General features: G+C 49.1%; 1 long non-coding RNA gene across 1 annotated transcript; it reads right to left on the minus strand.

Annotated features, from left to right (window-relative positions):
- Positions 1-2,485: 2,485 nt before the first annotated feature.
- LOC141421392 (uncharacterized) lies at positions 2,486-10,067 on the minus strand. The gene is made up of 3 exons (XR_012445980.1): positions 9,866-10,067; positions 9,476-9,566; positions 2,486-3,400 (listed from the first exon to the last, which is right to left on the minus strand). It is a non-coding gene; the product is annotated as an uncharacterized lncRNA (long non-coding RNA).
- Positions 10,068-20,243: the final 10,176 nt, after the last annotated feature.

Below are 20,243 nucleotides of genomic sequence, written 5' to 3' on the forward strand. Positions count from 1 at the left end.
TCATGAGCTTGAATTTGATAATGATATTTTACATATGACAGCTCTGATCCCTTTTGCTTTTCACACAGCTCTTGTCCTGATCCTGGCCATCCCCTCTGAGGGTAGGCACAGCCGGCTTCCCACTGGCACCTCCTGTTGTGCTATCTCTTACACTCTGCTCTCAGGTCTAGGGCTGCAGCCTGGCAAAGACCACCCCCCCACCCCGTGTCCACTGAAGGACACCATCCCCTCATCTGCAGGACCTCTGTGGCTTCATCCAGGCCCAGAACAGAGAACACATTGTGAGTCCCACCTGTCCTGGGAAGTGTCCATCCCAGAGACCCATAAAGAAGGGGAGGTGGCTCAGTGTCTCCACAGAGACTGATATGGGCTTCTCTTCAGAGGGAAACACAGACAGAGCTGTGTGGCTCTAAGACATGACAAGCGAGCTCTGGGAAATGACCTCCTGGTCTTTGCCCTTCCAAGTCTCGGCCTCTGTCGGGAGGAGAGACCCAGGGAGTGAGCAAAGACACTGGCAGGAGGCCACTCAGCTCCAGTATGTGCGGCCATGCCAGGCCCTGCTGCCAGCCCTGGCACCAGTCCCCACCAGGAAGTACACCAGGAGAGAGTCCTGATTCTACCTCCATCCAGACCTATTTCACCATGAAATCTACTAGGAAATCAGACACTGAATCTGCCACTGTCTCTTCTATGTTTGGGAGGTACCTGCCCAACAGGGAGGCCGTGAAGCTGTTCCAGTTCATGCTTGCACTCTTGCTTGTCACTTGAGGTGCTTACCTGGCTTCTGTTCTTTGATGGCTTTGCATAGCTCTTGGTCCTCACCTGTGTGTTGATCTGTGCAGATCAGAAGACAAATTCATACATACACATGTGAATCTGCTACTTCCATTTTCAAAACGGAAGGAGGATTTAGAATACCCTTGAAGAAGCCTCCCATCCATGCTTTGGAAACATGGTGGTAGGTATAGGAGGAGGAAATGGTGGGCTTCTGGCCTTGAGCTCAACCAGTGAGGTAGGGAGGTGCTTTCCACAGCCTGGAGCTTAGCACATCCCTCACAGGGAACCTGGGGCCACAGGAGCAGCTCCCTGTCAGCCTCCAGGGCTGTCTGTCCCCTGGCAATTCTACCACAGGTGGAAAAGCAGTAATGCAGAAAAATGGTCCTTCAGAAGTCACTTCTGGCCAGACTCCCATGGCTCATGCCTATAATCCTAGCTACTCAGGAGGCAGAGATCAGGAGACTCACAGTTTGAAGCTAGCCCGGGCAATAGTTCATGAGACCCTATCTCAAAAGAACCCATCACAAAAAAGAGGCTGGTGCAGTGGCTCAAAGTGTAGGCTCTGAGTTCAAGTCCCACACACACACACACACATACACACAAAGTCACTTCTAAAGAAGTCCCAGAAAGCAAATGTCCCCCATCAACCAGAGGAATAGTGGCGACAGGCCTGAGTGGGCTCAGGACTCACCTCAGGCCTCATGTGGGGGCCCAGCATTGGCGGGCATGTGGGGATTAGGCTGCAGAGAGCCAGGTGTCCAGGCCTGAACATGCCCACCTATCAGCTGAATGTCCACCCATGAACGGTTGGCATCCTCCCCCATCATCCGAACACCAGTTCACCAGACTGCAGGCAGCACAGTGCAGTGCACATGGTGCAGTGACGTTTTAGGAGCTGAGAGGCACATGAGAAGCAGAGCAGGGTCTTGGCTGGGCCAGATGTGGGGTCCAGGCAGGGTCTTAGGATCAGCATCTGCCTGAGAAAACAGAAGTACATGCTCTACTGGAACAAGAGACCTGGGGGAAGGTGTCAGTGTGGGTCCAAGCTCCCCTACCCACAGACATACTAATTGCAGTGCCACAGTCCCACTCCTCCCAGGCTGGAGCCACCAAACTCTGAGGGACAAGACGTGCACTGTGCACCCTGCCTCCCCTGGAGTTCTGGAAAAGTCCCCATAATCTCCAAGTGAAGGGTGGGATGAGGGGTAAGAGGCAGACACCACCATCGACAAGCCAGCTTACATGGCAGGAGCTCCTTCTCTGAGGATGACAGCAATGCATTTATGCAAGGAGACAGCACAGGAGAGAAGGAGGGATTGGTCTAAGCCAAGGCTGGGGAATGAGGGTGAGGAAGGGCAGGCAAGAGCAGAGCAGAGGCTTACAGGCAGTCAGCTACTTGGAGCAGAAGAAGGCCAGCCCAGGGAAAGTTAGCAAGACTATCTCAAAAGCAAAAATACAAACAAAAGAGCTGGGGGCATGGCTCAAGTGGCAGAGCACTTGTCTAGCATCCTTGAGATCCTGGGTTCAATCACCAGTAGTGGGAGAGGGGTGGGGGAAAGACAGAAAGATCAGCTGCCTGTTTGAAAGGACACAGAATGACATAGGTGAGCACAAAGAGGGTGGCTATCACACACACACACACACACACACACACACACACACACCACCTACCCCACTACACACACAATTTTCTCACAGTGACATTCATTATCACAAGTGTTAGTCTGTGACAGAAAAATGCAAGGTTAAATTTAAAGTAACGAAAGACCCAGGGGCTGTGTGCAGATGCAGCTTGGCCTAGCTACAGCCATCTTGAGTTAGAACTGCCACGAGTAACTCTGGTCTGTTTTCCCCACAACTTCCCAGTCAACTACTGGTAGACAAAACCACCAGAGCAGTGTGTGTGGAGTTTCACAAGAGCAAGCCTGATTTTTTTTTTATGCCAAATTAAGATAAACAGGGTACATTCCAGTCTGGACGGAGTCACTTTTGTCTGACCATTATATCTGCACCTCCTTCTGACCCAAGCCCCGGCATCCACCGGTCTTGCTGCTGTCCAGGTCTTGTCTTCTTTCCGTGAGTCCCCAGTGAATCACACCCTCACCCAGTGAGTGCGATCCCTGCTCTGTCTGCTTCTTTCTCCCTGAGACAGGTTCTCATCCTGGATGGGTTCTCACAGACTGGATGGGGTGTTCTCTGACACCATGCTAAAAGGAAACAGGTTTCCTGTAGGGCCCCTCCTCAGCGATGCAGCTCTGGCAGCCCTGGGACAGTGTGGAGTCTTGGAAAGATGGTGCCTGTGGAGTTCTGCAGGAAACTACCAACTGAAACACAGGCGCATGGTCCCTGGCCGGCCCTTCCTGAACACCTGCTGCCCGCCAACGCCACCAGCACCTGACTCTAGGAGTCCTGCGGGAGGCGAGTCCACGGCAGGATGTGGGCACAGGAGCCCGAGGATACTGGCCTGAGCCTGCGGGTCTCTGGAGGACAGAGGATGTGGCTGGCACTGCCCGCGCCCCCCAGCACACGGTGACTGGGAGGCGTCACTCACACCCCACGTGGAGCAGGCCTCCGGGCTGCACTCCCGCACCTCTGGCTAGCACTTCAGCAGAAGAGTTTTTCTCTGTTTTAAATTAAAACACAGATGAGGCTTGCATTAATTTGAGTGGTAAAGTTTAGCACCCACTCAGGGCTTTCATAAAATATACAAGAATACATTACGCAGTACCAGAATGAAAGAGAAGTGGGCAGAGTTCACACTCAAAGCAGGCTGATAAAGTCAGTCATCGCCAAGTCAGCCAAATCCCACCCAAAGATGCCTTTCCACACGGAAGTCCAATAAAGCTGTAGAAGCCTGTTGTTTCTTTGTCATCCTAGTAATGCCTTGCACCAATGGGGGGGTCAGCTCTGAAGGGGCCTCCCCACCTCCCCCAAATCTTGACATGGGGCTATACTGAGGGGAGCCTGCAGAGAGACACTGCCCTGTGGCACCGTGGATGAACTGCTTCTCATGTGTAAATAATACTTGTGTAAAGCCCATTGTTCACCGTGCTCCTGTGTGACCCTGGCTCCCCGAGGATCCCTCCAGCGGAGGGCCCAACGTGCTAAGGTCAATGCCAGGTCCTCGGGCATGAGTGAGGAGAAGGGAAGCATGTCCCCAAGATCAGCTGCTCCAAACTCCCAGCAGGAAGTAGGAGAGCTGAACTTCATGATTGGTCTTCAGGTATGGTAACAGAGAATCTGACCACCCGGCTAGATGGACCAAAGGACATCAGGAGCCAGGCTCCTGGACCAGCACCACTGCCCCAGATCTGCTTTCCCACCAGACCCCACAAAATCCCAAAAATACACATTTTAAGGATGGGAAGCAGCAGAGAATAGAAGGGGGCCAACAGTGGCCAGAAATGCTGTCATATTCTAGGAGTGATACCGTTGAGGTGGACTGGGTAGGAGCCACCACTTCAGTGCCACTGCTGGCCAGGCCTGGGAGCTCAGGGACCATGGGGTGAGATGGGGCAACCAGCTGTAGCCCAGACTCTGCTTCAGTGGCTGAGGGCAGGTGCTGCCTGCAAAGGGGTGGGGGGAGGCTGTAGCTAGGCCTCTGCAGCCCACAGCAGCATCGAGGCTCCACTCAAGCCTATTTCTCTGCTGAGTTGGGCTCCTGGGTTGGGGGAGCCTGCTCAAGCTCCCCACCAGAGAGAGGCCCATCATCCCTCTTACTACAGTTTTAGCAAGATCTTACTTGTTCATTTAGGGAAAACAAACCCACCCCCAATATTCTGAGCACCTTCCAAAGCTGACCAGATGCTTCCTCACTCACATCTTCCTAGCTTATGACCTTGGTCTGCTTCGGCAGGAATCCTGACGAGTCGATTGGAGGAGAACCCCAGCTTGATGTCTCCCTACCTGACTTGGCTGCATGTGGAGTTGAACTCTCCCCTCTACTTCAAGGCTCCTGTTACAGTAGTTCCTCTAGAACGATACTTGACTTACCATCGTTAAAAGGTATCAACAAATTCTTAACACCATGTATCTATCACCCAGTCTAACCACTCTCTGAACCTACAGGAAGCACCTGCAATTTTTTTTTTTTTTTTGTAAAGGGGAACTAGCGTTCATTGAGTGCTCACCAGTAATCTGTCTGGTCTTGAGCAAAAAGTGAGTTTTCATGGACAGTATTCCATAAGATCCTCACAACAACCTGGGAGGTAGATATTAACTTGATAAGAAATAGGAGGCTCAGAAAGGTTACGTAGTTTGTCCGAGGACACAGAACTAGGACCAATGAGCTGGAACTGAGTACTGAGTACTTAAGCCTCAGTCTCTGTCCTTGTTCTCTCTCCTACCTGCCTGCCAAGAGGAAGAAGGGAGCAAAGTCAAAGCTGTTCCACCCCTGCAGCCCAAGGCCGCAGCAGAAGGAGGCTGCCCCACCTACCTTGGAAGGATACAGTCAGTTGAGGAGACCTGAGTATTTTTAAAACTGTACAGGTAACACTCAGCAGTTAGGAACAGAAAGGCTTCCTCCACCTGAGACACAACTGACAAAAGCTGCACAGCCAACCTCACACTCAGTGGTGACCAACTGGACGCTTCCTTTGTGGTCAGGAATGGGGTCAGGATGTCTGCTCCCACCACTGCTGTTCAACTCTTACTGAGGTCCCAACCAAACCCAGTAGACAAACAAACAAAAGAAAAGGGACCCAGGTAAGGAAGGAAGACGTAGTCAGCTCTGTTGGCAGGTGGCAGGACTTGCCCATATTTAGAAAATCCTGAAGAAGCCACAAAAAAACTACTTGAGCAAATAAATTTAGTCAGGCTGCAGGGTTCGAAATCAAGATGCAAACATCAGTTTTGTTTCTCTACTGTGAACTATGAACTGTGAACTGTGAACTATGTGATGCAAAGATAAATTAAGGAAACTATTGCATTTACAACATCAAAAAAATCAGTAGGGGGCCGGGAGTACAACTCAGTGGTAGAGCACTTATGTACGGGTTTGATCTCCAGCACTGCAAAGAAAGCAAAGGGAAATCCAATCAATCAACTTAACCAGGGAGGTGTATGACTTCACGCCAAAAGTCATGAAACAGCGCTGAAAGACATGAAAGATGACAAAGTAATTGGAGGGTCCCCAGTTCATGGGCTGGGAGGCTTCCTTCAGTTAGGCTGCAACACCCCCCTCAAAACTGACCTAAGAATTCATCACAACCCCCACCAAAATCCTGGCTGGCTTTTCTTGCAGAAATCAACAACCTGGTCCAAAAATTCACATGACTGATGAGAATAGCCAAAACAATCTTGAAATACAAGAACAAAGCAAGGGGAATCACATTTCCTGATGAGAAAACTTCAAAGCTATAGTAATTGAGACCCTGTGGTGCTGGCATAGAGACAGACACGTAGGTTTGTGGAATAGGAGAGTCCAAAAGTAAATCCATGCACCACAGGCCACAAAATCCTCTGGGGAAAGGCTGACCAGTCTCTTCCACAAGTGGCACTGGGCTGTCCACACGCAAAGAATGAAATTGGACCCTCCTCACACCATGGACAAAGGCTGAAGTAAATCCAAGTCCTAAACATAAGAGCTCCCAGAAACTGTAAGACTCCCAGAAAAAATCATAGCTGCAAATCTTTGCCACCTTGAATTAGATAATGACATTTATATATATATATATAAAATTACCAAAAGTACAAAGATGAAAGAGTTAAGTTAGAGTAATCAAAATTGAAACCGTCAAGGCTGGTGAGTCAGCTCAGTGGTAGAGGGCCTGCCTAGTGTGTGTAAACCTTAGGTTTGATCCCCATCACCACAAAAATAAAAATAAAAAAAATTTCAAAAATAAATGTGTAAAGGATCTGAATAGACACTTTCCCAAAGAAGATATACAAATGGCCCATAACACTAATACTTAGAGAAATACAATCCAAAACTCCAACAAGATACTACTTCACACCCACCAGGATAGCTGCCAGGAAAAAGGACAGAAAATAGCAAGAAATAGCTTTCCTTGCACTCTGTTGGGGAGAATGTGGAATGGTGGAGCCATTTTAGAACATAGGGTGGCCATTCTTCCATGGGTCAAACAGAATTTCCATGACCCAGAAAACCCACTCCTCACTACACATCCCCCCAAATTTAAAACAAGTGTTCAAACAAATGTCTGTATACAAAAGTTCACACCAGCACTTCTCAATGGCCAAAAAGAGAAAAAGAGAAAATAACCCAAACATCCATCAACAGATGAAGCAATAGACAGAAATGCAACAGGACAATGTCAGCCATAAAAATGACACACTGACACCGGCTGGCATGTGCATGAAGCTTGAACGTGGAGGAGGCCCCCATTTTAAGGAGATGTGACAGACAAAGGAATACCAAGGAACAGGTAGAACAGGGGGAGTGGATCAAGATGCTGGAGGAACACAGAAGTAAAAGTCCAGCTCAAAAGATGTTCCTGGCCACCCAAAATTCAAACTGTGATCCCAGGAAGAGACAACCAATCAGAAAGATCCACAAAGAGGGAGACAGCCAATCAAAAACCCGAGGAGCAAAATGTGTCCTCAAGCCTGTTCTGTGCACTGTGCTCCTTTGCGAAGCTGCCCACCATTGTCATCCCTTAAAATGGCATCCTAGCAAATCTTCACTTTCTCCCACTCTCCATCCTGGTAACTTCTTCAACCTGCAGCTCCCCCAAATTTATGACATTGAAGACATGAAGTGAACCACACAAGTGAACCGCAAAGGGCAAATGCTGCAGGATCTCATTGAAATGATATGCCCAGACAGACAAATCCATCGACAGGAAGCAGGAGAGTGGTGTCCAGGGTCTGGGGAGCAGTGAGCGACGACCTGAGGGTGCAAAATGGCCTTGGGGCAATGACAGAGTTTTAAAACTCACAGTAGTGATGACTGCACACACACGGTTGTGAATATGCTTTAGTGCTACTGACTGTACACTTAAAATGGCTAAAATGAGAGGGCCATTTAAATTTTAACACAATAATTTTTAAAAAATCAGAAAGTTTCCATAATTTCCTGGCACTTTTCCATGAGAGAAAAAGAAGAGTTGGAACAGAGCACCAGGAACAGAACACGTTTTGCTTCTGTCCACAGCACAGAGGCCGCAGACTTTGGCCCCAGAGCTAGCTCGGCCTGCACACATTTCTGTTTGGCCAGCCAAGTACTTCTGAAAGTTGCAGCAACATTCAACACTTGGGTCAGTTCACCACAAAAATTCCAATTCCAATTTCTGCCTCGACGTAAACAAACCAACCTAGACAGAGTGTTCTGGGCGCCTGAGTGCCTACTCAGCAGTGAACGACAGCTCAGAGCAGGACCAGGGCCACGGAAAGGGAACGGCCAATTGACTTGACACAGATAAGACATCAAATCAAACAACTCCTATATTCCAAGGCCAGCTGAGTAATCCTTGAATAGAAATCCTATTTAAAACACCAGTTAGCTCAAACTGATTCTAACTCAGATTGCATTCACTTGGACCTGAGGTCCAAATGCCATAGCCTTGAATTCCTCTGTAGCATCAAATTTTTCTACAGCAAAACCTACCAGTTTTTTCCATTAGGCCTGCATCTTTGTTCAATGGGACAAAGGAAGCTGCTCACAATCTTGTCTGAAAGCAGCAGAAAAACAGAGTTGGAGGTGAAGAAAGGCCAGGACCTGTGTGCCTCCATCTTTCCACTGTTGACCAAGCCACGCTTGGAGAAGGATATGGTTGTGCTGACTGTCACCAAGTGTACAGTGATTCTTGACCAGCTCATTTATTTTATTTAAAACAAAACCAAAGGTACACAAAGGGCTGAGGGCACAAGAGGGAGAGGACAGTCCCCCAAGCTTGATCACAGGGACTGGGTTTCCTCACATGACAGACAGCAGCTCACATTACCAACCTGTTCTGCCATCTGTGGAGTCTTAGCTCCTGTTCAAGTGAAAACAAAGACTGGAACAAAAACAGAAAGTATGGGTCCACATTCCACAACACTGCCAGACTCAGGACAGCGAGGTCCCTTCTCTCTCTCTCTCTCTCTCTCTCTCTCTCTCTCTCTCTCTCTCTCTTTCACACACACACACACACACACACACACACACACACACACACACACACCCCACTTCTTGTTTTCCTTGACATCCCCACTGCACCTGCTCTATGTAGGAAAGGGACAAGAGAGCAAACCTTACCTGGTGACAGGGTTATTCTGGCCCTGGGTTTCTCTCAAGATAGAGAATTAGCTTTTTTTTTTTTTTTTTCTAATTCAGACTCAAATATGGTTTTCCCCATGCCACCCCAGACATTTTTGGCTTTCCTTCTTCACCTTTTGTTCCTCTATGGTCTCTAGCATCATCTGCTTAGGATTCTCTCTCTTTTAATAATAGTAATTTTTAAAAAGTCATTTTGACTCCAAAGGAAGAGGCCACAAAGCCAGGGTCACAACGATGCCTTTGGTTGGGAAAAAGAAAAACACAGGCTTTCCAGGCAGCCTGGAACCGAGCCTCTCCTCCCTCCCCAGCCTGCCTGACTCGGTCCAGTGATCTGCTATGCCAGACCCCAGGCTGTTCCATCCACAACAGGAATGAGGTCAAAGTAGACCAGGTTGTCACAAAAGCTAAGCCAGCAGACTAAGAATCCCCCATTAACAAAAATCATGATTCACAGGCCAGCAAAGTCCTAAATATTGGTACCTGGCCAATCAGCCTCATGCTGTGCTGAGAACCACTTCAAATTGGGCCTCTGGCCGTCTCTCACTGCTCCTCTCTGTCTGTGTCCTTTTCCCTGCAAGAAAGCAAAAGCATGTGGGCTAAGAGGTGTCACGGAAGCCCCCAGGGCCAGGGCAGGACGCTTCTGGGGAGGTATGGGAGAAGGCAGGCACAGATAAGAGAGCAGGGCATGAAGTTCCAGGTGTGGCTTGGTGCCATAGGCCCTGGCCTGATCCCCCTCAGGGCCTCTGAGGACTCCACTCCCAGAAAGTTTGCTCTGGTCTCCATCCTCTTGTTGGCCATGGGCTGCTCAGGTACATCAACCTTGGTGTGACCAGTGCCCAGGGACCATGAGGAGGTCTTGGGAGGACTCACAGAGGCCTGCAGAAGGGATCGGTGGTGTGGGAAGGTCAGTACGAGCAGCATCAGCTGTACCGTGTGTGTGTGTGTCAGGGCTGCAGAGCCCAGGCTGGGTGCCTCCACCATGGTGCTCCCATCTGTGTTTCAAAGCAGGCAGATGAGCTCAGGATGGTCTTTGAGGAGCGGCCTCGCTCTGTTGAATGGAAGACAGCCAGGGCTTAAATCACAGGCCTGCAGAAGAGGTGGGAGTTGTTTGAACATCAGCCACGGGTGGAGCTGAGGAGGAGGCAAGTGAGGACAGTGCTCAGGGTTCCAGCCTGAAAAATGCACAGACATGTTGCAAACACGCTCCCCACCTTACAGTGTGGCCGTTTTATAAATCAGCCTGAGTTCCAGGTTATTAAGTACAACATTTTCCTGCCTTCTTAACAAATGCACATTAGGCAAATACCTGTTTCCCTCTGTGGGTGAATGATGACAACCTGACGAGGCTGTCCAGTTCTGTCCTGTCCTGTGGTGGCCTCGCCCTACCAGCCACTGTGTGTTGGCATAAAGATAGCAGGCTCATCTGCATTTGCTGGCACCACACAGCAGCTGAACTCATTTTATTCAGAACGCCACAGGAACAATCACCAAAAAGGAGCCTGTGAGGAAAGCAGCATATATCAGACACTCCTTAAAAACCATCCATCGCCTGCAAGTGACAACAGCATTACCACTCAGTCACTGAGATTAAAAATTAGTCAGACGTGGAAAATGGAAACAGGTTTTCAGGGAGAAGGAGGCTTTGGTTCCCCTGAATAATGGCCCCTCTTCTGCTGGGTAAATAAATGATACATATCTCCCAATGACAGATGTTTTTCAGGGCAGCTGGGGGGTCTCAGATTCGTGCTAAAAGCCTGTTGTCAGTCTGACCGGCTAGACGAGTGTCAAGATTTAAGTTGTATCTAAAAATGTCTCACTGAGGGTACTCAGTAGTGACATCAGAGTGACTTCCAACCAGATTAGTAAATGTCCTTAGAATTAGGGTTTGGGAATGGAACCCGGGGCTTTGTGCATGCTAGACAAGTGCTCTGCCACTGAGCTATACCCAGAGTCCCAGGAGTTTTTCCTCCTACATATCATGAAGCACAGCCCCTCTCCCTGCCTTCTGAGCGGCTTGTCTGGGTCCAGCCTGTCCTTGTCTCTCTGACATCCAGCATCCTCCCCAGCTGCTCTCTGCAAGGACCTTGCTTCCTGGAAGCAGTCCACAGAGGTGCCCACACCTGCCCAATGCCATAGCTGCTTCCAATCCTCCTCCTTCTCCAAGCCTCTGTTAAAGGTCACCAGACCCCAGCCTTCCCTGACCTCACAACCAGAGTTCAGATGAGTCCACCTCCTCCCCTCTGGCTCATTCAATCACAGTCAAGGCAGCCTTATTCTCACACCCACTGAGACTACATCCAGCAAGGTCTCCACCAACCTTTTCCACATCCCTAGTGTCACCCTGCTGACCACAGGCAGCTCTGGACTGCACAATAGCCACTGACTCAGCTTGGAGCACGTCCCTCCCTGGGCTTGCAGATGCTACCTGCCTCTGTCCCTACTGCTCCAGGTGTCCTATTCTTCTGAACACTACTGTGAACTCCCTGGCACTCTTTCCCCTGGGGCTGCACAGCAAAGACAGCCAATGCACGGACCTTTGCGTCCAGCCAGCCCCTGAGCTCCAGGCTCAACAGCTGCTGGCCGTCTCCACAGGACCATCTGACAGCAGCTTCCACTCAACACCCTAAACCCTACCGTCCCACCAAGTGCTCACACCCACCAAAATCAAGGCTCATCCCTCACACGTCTTCCCCATAACCACTTGGAACACATCAGCAAATCACTCAGTTCCCAGTCTGGCTGCACACCCCACCACAGGGTCCTTGGATGCCAGAACAGATGGCAGAGGGCAGTGGGCAGCTCCACTTGTGTATGCACATGCTTCAGGCTGCACACCATGGTCAGTACCCATCAAATGCCAACGCCCAACCCAGTACCAGCCCCCAGGCTTCCTTGCCAAAGTACTAGGAGAAATATGCCTGTGACAGGCCCCTCTGCCCAAATGATAAGGACAACCATTTGCCCTCCCCCCAGCATCCTTTTTCCTTTATTTCTCAAAAAAGTGCCATCCCCAGAAAGCCCATGGGCAGCTTCTTCCTCTAAGCAGAACTTTTACCTCCCAAGGGCACACAGGGACTGGGAGACCCACGTATGGTGGCATTCCCATGCCACAGAACCCCTCCTTCAGGGGCTTGACAGTACCCCCTAAGAAGTGGCTTTTGGGGTTCTTTGTGGTGCCCGCTGCAAGCTGCTGTCCTCAGCGGCATCATTTTGCATTTTTTTAGTGACTCTCAGCTAGTCTTCAAACAGGAAGAAATACGTGTGTCTGTTCTCTGGGGCTAATGACAGCCCCACACTGGCCCTTGACTCGGGAGCGATTGATGGCCTGTCTCACTGGGAAGCCAGGTGCATCTTTTACCAGAGGTGGTTTCCAGATGATGAATGGCTTTCTCACAAACACAAAATTGTTGATTGTATTTACAAACAGTTCATTTTTCACATTCTGTTGATCCTGTCCCCGTGTCTTGGGGACACCTCCACCGATGATGCATGGGCCACCATTACCACCATTGATTAAGGCTTCCTGTCATCCTGTGGTACCTGCCGCTCCATTCATCACAGCCCCACACTTGTGCAGGGCAGTGTGCATGCCCTCTCCATGCCTTACGGGTATTTAGGCTTCAGTTGTGCTGTCCTGTGTTACCCTGCCCCCACCAAATGCAGGTGCATTCCAACACTCCAACATGCCCTATGTCGACAGCCATGGACAAATAAACAGCTAATTAAATTCTCTGACTTAGCCAATCTGCTCTCTCCAAAGCCTACCTCCTCTGCTTCTCATCCTGGAAAAATGCGAGTCTAAATAAAAAACGTCAGCAGTACAAGTAATCGAGAAGGGCTGGAAGGAACGTTGACGTAAGTGCCACCACTGCACCAAGGCATCTGGCATTTAGGGTCTGTCTTTGTCAGCTTGCCAACACTGTGACAAAATACTTGATATCATCAACTTATAAGGAGAAAAGGCTTATTTTGGCTCATGGGTCCAGAGATTTCAGTCCATGGCCTGCTGCTTTTGCACCTATGGTGAGGCAGAGCACAATGACAAAAGCTCACATCCTAGCAGCCAAGAAGCAAAGAGAGAGAAGGAAGGGACCAGGATCTCCAAAAGCATACCCCAGTGATTAACTCCCTCCCACTAGGCCCTACCTCTTAAGGGTTCTACCACTTCATGGTGGTGCCGGTGGCTCACATCCATAATCCTAGCTATTCGGGAGGCAGAGATCAGGAGGATCAAGGTTCAAAGCCAGCCTGGGTAAATAATCCACAAGACCCTAACTCAAAAAACCCATCACAAAAAAAGGACTAATAGAGTGGATCAAGGTGTAGGATCTGAGTTCAAGCCCCAGTACCATTAAAAAAAAAAAGAAGAAGAAGAAAAGGTTCCACTGCCTCCCAATAGTGCCACAATCTGGTCACCAAAAACCTTTGGGGACTGTTTCACACCCAAAGTATAGCAGGGTTGAACCCAAAGACCCCAGACCCAAATTCTTTAGCACCTCTGGGGAAAGACTGACACCAGCATGGCACCATCCAGGGCAAGCAGGATTTTCTAGAATCTGCTGCTTTTTCTATGTTGCTCCGTCTTACTCCCTGCCCCACATTGCTTGTCTGGCTCTGTGGTGGCTCCGCCCCCCCAGGTTGATCCAGTTCAGGAGATGGGCTGGTAGTTGTGGAAGGAGTCCAGCCCTGCTTGAACCTCTCACCGTCCAGCTGAGCAGAGAGACTCCAGGCCTCTAGGTCCTCACCTGGGCATGAGCAGGCTAGGAAAGGGGTTTGTTCCTTCCAACTGGAAAAATCTGATGTTCCTGGTGACATCAAAGCCCATCAGGTTGGCCTTGGCTCGGTGCACTATGGTAGAATACATAGTGGCCACCTCCTGTCTGCGAGAAGTTCCTGAACAAAGTCCTTGTCCAGGTCCTGCCAGTTTCCTGCCTTTTCTCACCCAAGTCATCCTCTACTGCCTCGGTTCCCTTCATTTTTTTAGCCTTCAAAAGTAACGCATTCTTGCTGTGATAAACTCAGTGACACAGAAATATGTAAGCAAAGTCCTGCCACCCCATCCTGAAGAGCCAGAGGTGACAGAGACGGAGCTTCAGTCACACAGACCAGTGCAGGAGCTTCTCCTCATCCTTCCTTTTATGAACGCCATCGTGGATTTGCCCCATACACACATTCTGCTGGCTTGTTTGGCTCCCTCCCAATGTGACTTCATGCTAGATCATTACACGTGGCTCTAATTTTGAAGTGTGGAAGTGCCAGTATACACTTGTCTTCACCTCTGCAAAAGAACATCGGGGCTGGGTCCGGGTTATGATTTTGTTTGGTTTTATTTTTGCTACTAATTCCTCCTCTAAAAGTGAGCTCTGAAGCAAAGAGTGCATTGTTTACTTTTTTTTCCTTTTGCAGCAAAGAATTTGAACTCAGGGCCTTGCCAGGCAGGCATTCTACCACTTTAGCCAGGCCCTCAGTCCTTTTTTGCTTAGGTATTTTTCTAATAGGGTCTTGAATTTATGCCAGGGCCAGCCTAATCTGTCATCTTCCTATTCAAATTTCCCACATAGCTGGTATGACAGGTGTGTACCACCATATCCGGTTCTTTTTGGTTGAGATGGGGGTCTCACTTTTTGCCCAGACTGACCTCTAACGTCATCCTCCTGATCTCTGCCTTCTAGTAGCTAGGATTACAGGTGTGAGCCACCGCACCCAGAATCATGGTTTCATTTTAACAACTGCTCCCAGGTTTGTCTGTCCACACCATCAGCAGGGCCTCGGGCTGCCTGGTTTTCCCATCCTTGCCATGCCCTGACTTGGAGAAGGCACCCATGGTTGGGTTGCCATCCCTGACTCCTGTGCTGGAAAGTATGTCTCCATGTGTGGTGACCAGCATTCTCCTCTTGGTCAATTGCTTGTTTGCAGTCTGGTCAGATATCACCAGCTGTCAGTCCCCAACATTTCTGCTGTCACCTCTTTAGCAGAGAGGCTGGAAGCTAAAAACTACCTTCCCCAGGCTCCCTGCCAGCTGGGCTCCCCTGAGGTCTGTGAAGGGCAGCATTCTTCCAGCCCTTCCCATATTTTGTGCCAGTTCCTGTGTTCAGTCCTCCTTTTGAAATACTTGGGGTGGTGTCTGCTGTCCTGGCTGGATGCACACCTGCACATAACCTTTGCCTACTTTTACTAAAGTTTCCTTTCACTATTTTAAAATCCACTTCTAGGGACTCTTTTATTTGGGTATTAGCTTATCATTTGTCACATCTTGAAATATTTTCTCGTCTTTTTTTTTTGGATGCCTTTTGTTAAATGGAAATATTAAATCTTTTTTTCACGATAAGCTGGCTTTATTAACAGCAAAGGGGGGGAGCAAGGAAATTGCTACCTTAATGTGGTAGACTTCAAGTCTTTTCCTTGACAATACCTGGGTTTTCTGTTTTGATGTAAAACATTCCTTCAACCCCAGGGTTTTAAAAATATCTCTTATTTCTTCTAGCGCTTTTAATAGTTTGTTTACACTGAAATCACTGAGCCACCTTTACAAAGATTGGCGCTTTTACAGTTCCCCATATTTTCAGATGTGTGACACGTCCAACCATTCAAGTCTAGTTTTAAGCTGCTCGATAAAATTGTATCCACTTCATAATGGTGTGTATTTCTTATTCAGTGTCCGCCCAGACCTGTGTGGTACTGCCATATTTGTGAGTGAAAGAACCTCAATTTCTATTTTTAGGCTTTTTTTTAAGCAATTGAATTGTATACAGTGTCAGTCTGCTGAGGCTGCATAACAAAGCGTCACTGACCAGGCCACAGACATGTATTTTCTCACACACAGTTCTGGAGGCTGGGAAGTCCAAGGTGTCGGTGGACTCAGTTCCCTGTCACCCCTTCTTACAAAGCACTGCCCTGTTGCAGCAGGACCCCACCCCTGGCACCACTTCTAGCCCTCTCTGTCTCCCAAAGGCCCCAACTCCAAATGGCATCCATTAGGGGTTGGGGCCTCAACAAGTTAATTTGGGCTAGATGCAAATATTCAGTCCATAACACATAGTTAGCTTAAGACTAGCTACCTTACCCGGTTCTCTGGCTAGCTGTAATAGTTTTTTGGCAGAATTTCTCAGTGGTGTCATCTGAATATAGCAGGGTGAACTCCTCCCAGCTCTTAGTTTCCCATGGTAGGAAATTTCCTTAACTAGAATCTGTAACAGCTCTGAGTGAAAGTGATGCCAGGACATCCATCCCTCCTTCCTTCCACAGCGATCGTGGGAGGGCCCAGTGTATAAATAGTCTCTCCTGTGTCTGATGTATGAGCTTAGCTGACTCCCCCAACTCAAGGTGACTTATGGAGAGCAATTTTCTCCCCTAGCTGGGAGTGGGGGAGGAGCAGGTCCAGGTTGGGCTTCTAAGGTCCTCTTTGTCAGCCTCAGCTGGCTGCACAGCTCTTGGCAGACCTGGCCTTGATGATGCTTGGGGAGAAAGACATGGTCTTCCTCTGGTGACCCTTAAGCCAGAGAAACCTCTCCCAGGAGGCCTTGCAATTGCATGGGTATAGATTAACCACTGCCCATGGTTTAGGTCTTAAGTGTCTCCAAAGGCTTGTGGGGTACAGGCTTGATTTTCAACTTGGTGCTGTTGGGAGGTGGTGAAAGCTTTAAGAGGTGGGGCCTAGTGGGAGGTCTTCCAGTCATTGGGGCATGCTTTGAAGGGGACAGTGGCTGGGGCCACTCCTCATCCTGTTTTTCATCTGGGCCATTGAGTGAGCAGTTTTGTTCCACGATGCACTCCCAACTAACATACTACCACAGGCCCAAAGCAATGGGGCCAACTGGTCATGGACAGAAGCCTGCAAACTGTGAGCTAAAATAAACCTTTTCTTTTTATAAGTTGATTGTCTCAGGTATTTGTTACAGTGACAGGAAGCTGACCGGCACAGTCACTGTGCCCTGGCATCTGAGGGGAGGGGAGGGCATAGGGATGCTGCAGAAGTGTCTGGCATTGCAGGACACACGTGTCCAGGCTCTGACACATGAGCACCCCGCATGGTTCTGATACTGGCTGGTGGGGTATCTCTAGTCTCTACTTCCTAGGGCTGGACTTGGCCAGTCTTTCCTGGAGTGTGTGGCTTTACAGAGGCAGCAGCCATACCAAGGGCTCTATGTGGACAGAGGGGCATGTGGACAGTGCCTGGTCCTGGCAGGTTGTGCAACTTGTGTTCCTGGGTGAATGACTCTGTCTGTCCTCTCTTCCCCCAAGTGTGGCATTGTAGCGTGGTAACGGACATCGGGATGACATCCACCCCTACACATCTTGCAGTGTTTGAGCATCTGTTCTTGGGAGACCTGGAGCTCACTGTGCACCTGAGACTTCAGTGCCCAGTGGTTTCGCCCTGTCTATCCTTTTCATCAGTCAGCTTTGATTACTTACATTTTGATACAAAATTGCCCTTTTTCTATAGCTCTTCAAGTTCATTTTTGCTATGTTCCCTTACAGTTTGTACAATCTCTCTTGTAGCTTGGTTATTCTTAATGTGACATATTGTATTTTCACTCTGTGGCAGCCACTGTTCATGACCTACCCAAAGCCCTTCTCGGTTCCTTCCTATTAGTAAAATCCTGATGTATTAGGATGGCAGTATGCCCAGCCAGACAGCATGTCCCAACCTTCTCGAAGCCACGGGTGGCCGTATGACAATGTTCTGTTGGGTCTTGGTGACATTTTGCTTCTCTTTTTGATGCTCCATCCGTCTTTCCCTATTGGGACACAGAAAGAAGCCTGCAGGAAGAGTCTCCTTAGCCCGGCGTGAGGCTGAAGCACACCCTGGGGCAGCACAGAAGGCAGGAGCCTGAGCGTGAGGTCCCTGTGGGTGTCACAGCCCCTGCCCCATGGCTGAGCCATCAGCTGTAACCCTCGCTGACACAGCCTCTTCTCTCTGACCCAGCCTCCCAGGGATTTGTCAGCTATGTATATTTCACAGTAGTTTTCTTTGCCATGTGACTGATATCCACTTTTAATCTTCAGCCACTTAATCTTCTTACCTTCTTTCGATTTGGTTCATTTGTTTTCTACACATATATAATAAGACACTTAAAGTTTCAGAATTTCCTTTTGGTTGTAGTCCATAAATTTTACGTAATGTATTCACTTTCCAGTTCCATTTTAGGCTCCCTACTATTTCTATTTTAACTTCTTTTTTATTGAAAAATATCTTCATTTCCAAATAGTTATGTTTTATTTTGGGGACTTTTTTTGTCAATTTCTAAACAGAAAAACAAGCTCGTGACTGCGTCATTATCTAAGGACAACAGTTTGATGAACCAAGTAGTTCTACAAGACCAGCAGCACAGCAGTCCTCACCAGCCATCACCCCTCCCCAGGGCGACCCCTAGTAACTCGGAGCTGATGACTTGGCATTTAATTCCACAACACCACCCACCTTGCTGCTCCAACTGCTTCTGGAACATTTTGTTTTGTTTTGTTGTGGTTCTGGGTATTGAACCCAGGGCTTCCTGCCCTCGTAAGCTAAGCAAGCGCTCTACCACTGAGCTACAGCTCTAGCCCTCAAACTTCTTTGCTAGTTTAGGCATAACCTACACCTACACCCAAAAAGGCAGAGGCTCCAGTCTCTGCCTCTCCTTCCTACTAATAGAACCATAATTGTTGGTGGATTAATATCCAGGGTTTAGGTTATGATAACAGTGATACACTGCTGAGTCAGGTGATAGTTAACGACTCCTCTGTGCGTGCGTGTGCACGTGCGTGTGTGCATGTGTGGTGCTGGGGATCCAATCCAGGGCCCGGCAAATGCTGGTAACACTCTACCATCCAGCTATAGATCCCCATCACCAACAGATTCCTTCTGTTTCCTTCATGGCTTTTTATTTTCCCTGGAGTTCACAATTGCCCTACACTTGATGAACTTTTCACAAGTTCAACCCCCAAGCTCTCTGCCAACAGCGGATTCTCAGTACATCCAAACACACCAGGTAGTCTATCAATTTTATCTTCCTGGACAGAGCTTTTCTGCCCTGTAGCCCACCAGCCTGGCTGCCCCGTTCTTCAAAAACTCCCTTGGGTCAGATCCTTGGTTCTGTCTGGAGTCTTTCCCATCCATGGTTTCATCTGGTGCTGTGGCCCACACAGCCATCACCTCATTGTGGGAGTCACTACCCTAAGGAGGGCAGCAGGTGCTGAGAACATGGGCCACTCCCCACGAGGACAGGTTGCCAAGTGTCACGGCACATGACTGGCCTAATACCTCACTGTGTTGGGCCTCATTTTCCAGTGGCTCCCTGAGAAAGAGGCAATGAGGAAGCAAAATATTGAGACCCCACTCCAGTTCTGACAGTATCCTTATGGCACTTTTACTTAAGTCTCAAGTTCTCATTTGGGAATCTTTACCTTCATGAAAACAAGCATCCTGGGGGGTTCTTAAGGCCCCCAGTGACTGAGAGCCACCCTCACCTCCAGATGGCCCCTGTCTGAACCAAAACTGGGGCCTGGGGCTGTAGAGTGAACCCCATGGGGGCAGGAACGTCCCAAGAGCCCTGAATGGTTCCCTGGGGGAGAACCTATTTTCTGAAGCAGCTGTAGACTCCTCCAGTTGTCCATAGTGTGCTGGAGAGGGGTGTAAGGTTTATTTTTAAAAAGAAAAAAAAAAACACTCTGCTGAGAGTGAAACAAATAGTTAAGAATTAGACTAGTGTTACACGTGTTGGTGGAGTGCACTAATAATGACTTTCATACACATAGGAGATTCTGAAGACACTCAGGGTCGGGGTCCCTGATGACTGCTACAAGAGGGTGGCAGACATTGCCAAGAGATGCCCGTGAGGAAGTCCCCACAGGTGCTCACTGTGAACTTCTGAGGCTTCAGCCACACTCCAGCCCACAGGAAGGATGGATGGGACCCTGCACTACAGGAAGCTGGCCATGGAGCTGCTGGTGGAGGGGATGTGAGGAGTACAGGTAAGGATCCACCCGGCAAGCACAGGCAAAAAGCAAAAGACCCTGCAGATGCCCCCAAGGCTCAAAAAGGCCAGCAGGAGAAGCCAAGTCCTGGCCAGGAATTTGGAGTGGCTGACAGGGCCTAATGAGAGGGTAGTGCAGGGTGAATCCTGCAGATGGCCAGGGCGGGCTAAGAAGCTTAGCTTAGGGGATTTAGATCTGGTGGCGACAGGTCAGGTGTGCTTCATGAGAGTGGCCGTGTGGACACGGAGCCACCCGTTCAGCGAGGGCAGGCAGTGACAGATGGGAAGGATGG

The sequence above is a fragment of the Castor canadensis genome, chromosome 3, assembly GCF_047511655.1.
Source record: "Castor canadensis chromosome 3, mCasCan1.hap1v2, whole genome shotgun sequence".
Taxonomy (NCBI): domain Eukaryota; kingdom Metazoa; phylum Chordata; class Mammalia; order Rodentia; family Castoridae; genus Castor; species Castor canadensis.